At 33.5% G+C, this 5,901-nt stretch overlaps 1 long non-coding RNA gene across 1 annotated transcript; it reads left to right on the top strand.

Annotated features, from left to right (window-relative positions):
- The first annotated feature begins 623 nt into the window (after nt 1-623).
- On the top strand, nt 624-1,821 carry LOC131318205 (uncharacterized). Its single transcript, XR_009197549.1, has 3 exons — nt 624-1,343; nt 1,512-1,565; nt 1,694-1,821. It is a non-coding gene; the product is annotated as an uncharacterized LOC131318205 (long non-coding RNA).
- Nucleotides 1,822-5,901: the final 4,080 nt, after the last annotated feature.

The following is a 5,901-nucleotide window of genomic DNA, read 5'->3' as shown; positions in this document are numbered from 1 at the left end:
ATTTCATTTTGAACAAGTTTTGACTTGCCCACTGACTTAGGTACGTAGTACATTTTGGATATATTGAAATTGATGGCGTTGGTATTGCATTGTATAATATTCATGATAATGAATTGCACATATAATTATATATGTACCAATCTGGTCGTTGTATACATGGTTAAATGTCAGCATGTGTAATAAGTAACCTTTAAAAGAAAAACATATAACGTTATATATGATCTGAATATATAACTATATAACCATATTGTTCCTTACTCGTTATAACCATACTAGTGCATGTCTGTGCCTGAAGGCACGGCTCGAATTTGGTATTCAACAAATTATTCAGTTTTGTCCCTCTAACCTTTTGAAGGCCAAGACCCCATTCGCAAAATTTGAACTACACAACAACCCGTGCATACACAAATAAATGTTGTCTAAAGCACGGCGCCACATCAACACAAAATCTTGTACAGTGAGTGCAATATATCAACTCTTACCCAACGAATCCAACTACGCAAAAAATAATAACCCAAGCATTTATAAAACGCCACATCTATTTCCGAAATAAAGTATTGTTTTGCACCCCATTTCCACCCAAGCCTGAATGAACCCGTGCCTAGAGGCATGACACAATCACTACTAGAATAATAGATAAAGATCATAGTAAAAACATTAGAAAGATCACAGTTTTGATGAAAATGTGATAAAGAGATGTGAGGTGAATTTTTAATGTCACTTTGCTAATAAAACCGTGATAATTAATATTTATTATCACAGTTTTAATAGAACCGTGATTATAACTTTTTAATTTAACCACATTTTGCTACAAGCGTAATAAAAATGTGTATTTAGCCACATTTTTCTATAAGCATGATAAAATGTGTCTATTGTAATCAGGGTTCGTTACAACCATGATAGAAATGTGTCTATTTTAAATCACACTTTCTTATAAGCGTGATAAAATGGGTCTATTTGAACCACACTTCGTTGCAACCGTGATAAAATCTTTCTTGTTTGATATAACTACATTTTTTAAAAGCTTGATTAAATGTATTTGCTTATTTTAATACGCTTTGATTACAAGCGTGATAAATACTTCATGGGCGCCAACAAGAAACCAAATTTGAATCCATGAAAATTTGAAATTATTAGGGTTTTACTTTCCCCCCAAAATAGTCAGTCGCCTCTTTTTTAGGTAAATATGGTTGCCCTCTTTCTTCTTGGCCTCCATACCATAGATCTTACACCCCTCTCTCTCAACTTTCAAGAAAACTGATGTCGCTCATGGCGTAATTCCAAGCACGACCCTTCGACCTCCAATCGGGCACAACCATAGGCTGATCTCCACCCGATCATCGGTAAATCGTTTAATTTCAGTCTATCTTTTTTTTGCTCGGCAATTTCAGTCTCTATATATCACCATCTCCTTACGGCTTGCAAATTCTTAGAATATCATAATCTTGGTCTAGGATCGAAGGGCCTTTTACTCCCAATTTTAATACTCTTTGTTCCCTTTGAATTGGCAGCGTAAGAGGTGGAGACCTTAATTAACTAAGCATGTACGTAGAAGGATGGAGGAGGTGAGATATTTTGAGCCTTTTACATGTATTCCACCTTTAGATTCAAGACACAACGTTCTTTCTTTGTTTTGTTTTGTTTTTTTTGTATTCGCATATTCTAATGAGTTCCCCATTTTTATCGGATGCAGTACATACGTACACTTGTGACTTGTCAGGCGATGCAAACTTTCTGGGTTGAAGAAGAAGTTGCTTGAGTTGTTATAAATTTTTTTTTTTAATTATGTTCTTATAGCTTTTTAGATTTGTTTTAGACCCGAGTTATTGTACTAGTTGATATATATTGTAAATGTACCATACTTTGAAAGATTGATGAGTTAATTAATAAACCTTTTTCCTTTTTGTATAGCTGTTATTCGTATGTATCATGGTGTGATCCAGAAAAATTTCTTTCAATGCTCTAGGTGTAAAAATAATGCGGTCAATTGGGAAAAATTAATAATCAGGGTACAGAAATCATTTTCCCGAAAAACAAAATCCACCACGGTTATTAAACAACTGTAGTCTTTTACGGGTAAATAAGCACGATGTTTCTATAGAGGCGTGATCTTTTACTACTTATAATCACGGTTCTTCAGTTGACTCGTAATCTTAATACATATTCAAGCACGGTTTTACACGAAACTGTGATCATATAAATACAAAACATGATCTTATATTCTCTTTAACCACAGCTCTTAATACAAACCGTGATCTTATTTCGTGTATAATCATGCCTTTTTAGTTTTAATATCAGTTTAAACCAACTTTTAATCACAAACAAAAAATGTGATTGAATCTCGCTGCTTTTTTATAACGGCCCGATCCATCACAGTTTTAAAACCGTGATTATACTATAACTATCACGGGTAAAGCCCGTGATGTTTTAAGGTTATTCTAGTAGTGAATGTAACAGCGAGTTTGCAACTATTCTGAACTTCCCGATTTCACGTTTGCTAGAAGTCTTTTCGGAGCTACCGTGTAATAACCATGAATTTTCCGCGATGAAAACAACCTTTAGTAATGAAACACCATGTGCAAGCGTGGAGCTATAACAACATTAATTGAGCTAGTATAACAAATAGAATGGAAGGTGAGTTTATAGAGCTCCATTTAACTCAATTAATGTGGAAGCATTCAAATTTTAGATCAAATATAATCTCACATCATCACAAAGTTCAATTGTTTATTACCCCATCAATAACATTAGTTTAGTTCGAGGGTGGTGGCCACCACCCTTAGAAACAAAAAGATCCGTGTGAAGAAGCACACATTGATCATATAAATAGAAGACAAAAAGATCCATGTGGAGATAAAAAATAAAATAAAAAATGTATAAATACAAATGTATACCAAATGTATGTATTTTCATTAACCCATATAACACAACCATAACATTCAATCAAGGGAGCATGGTACCATCACCTTTTTAGCATTCGCCCAACAACTAATGAAACAAAGAGGAGTAAGACTAAAACGATCAGACCTACTGGCATATAAAAATCATCTTCATCTTCATTCCCAATGAAAGCTTCCAGGAGGACACCCAGACCATTTTTTATAGCTTCACTTCAACGCCATTCTTTGAAAGCCTTGCAAGCTAGCCTTGTGCATGCATGTACCAAAAAGTAAACATAAATGTACTAATCCATTTTGGCTAATTAATTGCACGTGCCTTATCAATCAAAACAGGTCGACTCAATATAGGGGAACCATCATACGTTCTTGTCCAATCCAACAAATTCAACCTCATTGCTCCCTAGTCCTCCTTGACAATCAGTTTCATAAAGGTAAAAAAAAACTATTTATACTTGGCAATGACCAAGTAGATCTTTTGGTGCTTTGAAAGGTTCTTCAGCAATTGATAAAAATCTAAAGAAGCTTCACGAGCCACCATTCAAAACCATAAAACTATGGTAAAACAATTCCGACCAGGCAAAAATTTGCTTAAATATCCAATAATATGTACTTGCCAACTCTTACAACAATTAATAGTAGATGATAAAAACAAAAAAAAATACTACAAACTTCGAGTTAGAACACATATGGCAATGGCATTAAAACTATTTCGGAAATAAACTCAAACTATCACTCGTCGGTAGTCTCTAATCTGCCGGGTCCATCAAATTGTACACATCAAACCAAACAAATAGGATTTGCTACTAATAAACCAAAGCAAACAAAACTGACACATAGGACTTTTTGCTTATTACCTTGAATCAAACTCTCTTAGGAATACCCTACCTGTCTATCAAAAGTACTCAGTTGTGAGGCGTGTCAAAAAAATGAGAAAAGAGCAATCTTCGTCAGCATCAAAAGTATGTACTACAATATATTTGATGACCCAAATAATCAATGAGTACTTTTAAGTTTTTTCCATGATACAAAGGGTTGCCTACTTCACATATATCCCAAAATTGTTTCCAAAGTAAAAAGAATGTTCTATTATTGAGATAAGATCCTACCATTTATGGGCGAAAAATGCATGTCGAACAGAAAATTAAAGCAATTTCGCTCATCTAATTAATCCAATGGTGGAGCCAGGATTAGGACCTCGGGGGGCCAGCTTACTTTTCTTCCCTTGGCCCAATGAAACCAGAGCTTGCTTACATTTCTCACTTGATGAAACCTCCTCTACAATAAGGAAAAAAAAGTTACAGGAAACATGGAGAAAGGGAAGATGATGACCTTGAAACATGGTAAACCCAGAAGTTACATTCTAATGGAATATCATGTACCTTGATTTATTGGTAAACCCGGCCATAAGTTAAATGACCTGCATTAAGGAAAAAATAAAATGTTAGGAATTGAAATAATCCATACCCTGAACTTAGTGGACTACAGTTTCTAAGGTTTACCTCTAACCCTTTCATAGCATCAATCTATAGCCACGAACCATTCATCGATTGAAAGGATGGGGAGAAATGTTGGAAACAAAAAGGATAGGAGGAGGATAAGTAATATGGAGAGGAAGAGATACATCGATAAAAAGAGAACAAAATTAATATTTACAAATTAAACTTCAAAAAAAATATAAAAATTGTATAAGAATCGGAATATTGGTAATACTTACAACACCGTCACTCCTACAAATTGGAGTATTTGCAGAAAAATTCACTTGAAAATTTCGTATTATATGCCATCACTCCTATGAATTTGCAAAAAGTAAATTATTAGTAACTCTATAAACAAAGGAAAAACCATAGAAAGTGTAAACAACTTAATGCATAAAAAAGATCTTTTGATTTTTGGAGATTTGTTAGTAAAGAGTTTTGTTAGTAAAGAGTTTTCTTTATAAGCTCTTCCAATTTTTTTTCAAGGTAAGAAGGTAATCACGAAAACAAAGGATTCCTTTTCGGTAATACGGTAATCACAGTAATAAGCTCTTCCTAATTACCAAATTTACCAAAAATCACGGAATCCTAATATATCACAGAATGCTGAGGGAAATCACCGAATCGTAATCACCAAAAATCACGGAATGCTTTCCTTTTCAGTTTGAAAATCCTGCAAGTCATGGGGATTAAAATGTGGAATGTAAAACCATCATTACCAAAAATTCATTTATGTAGGAAAAAATTAATGGTTAAGATTTATGGAGGGAATTTATGTCGTTCCCACACGGTCATGAATTGTATTATAGAATAGATGATCACATCAAAATTTCCATATTACGTACTCTTTCTATAATATAGATGTCCAAATCATGGAATCAATTATGGCATTTCTTTGGTCAATAAAATTTAAATTAAAACTTACTCGTATTTAGGTAGTCATAAAATTTAAAGGGAAATGATTTTGCCACTTCTTTTTTTGTTAACGCCACTTTCCTGCATGTGTATTTTTGCACAAAAATACACTTGCAGGGGAGTGGCATTAACAAAAAATAGAGGGGCAAAATCAGCAGCCAATTTAAATTATACTTGCATATACAATTAGTGCTAAATTTAGGTTTTGGAAAAGGAAACAAAATTAAATCAAAAGGAAAGAAGCAATAGGACAACATATAATTCAGAAGTTTGGAAAACATTAGGAAATATTACTCCCATATTATATAGATTAGGAAAGTGTAATCAAAATAATCAATTGAAAAAGGATTCCTCCGTAAATTATGGAAGAAAATTAGCAGTGTACATTATTTGTCCAATTATGAACTATGCAAATTATGGGTGGATATCAGTTATCTAAGGAAATCATCTTTAATGCTAGCAATAGGTCAACATATAATTAGGAAGTTTGGAAAACATTTACATTATTGTAGATTTATACATGCATTAGGAAATATTCATTCGATCCGCCGGCTACAAAGTTAATAGGAAGTATGATCGAACGGTTGTAGAGGGTGCTCTGTTTGTATGAA

The sequence above is a fragment of the Rhododendron vialii genome, chromosome 2a (genome assembly GCF_030253575.1).
Source record: "Rhododendron vialii isolate Sample 1 chromosome 2a, ASM3025357v1".
NCBI classification, from domain to species: Eukaryota; Viridiplantae; Streptophyta; class Magnoliopsida; order Ericales; family Ericaceae; genus Rhododendron; species Rhododendron vialii.
Note: the sequence above shows the minus strand (reverse complement) of the source record. Positions and strands in the feature narration are given on the sequence as shown.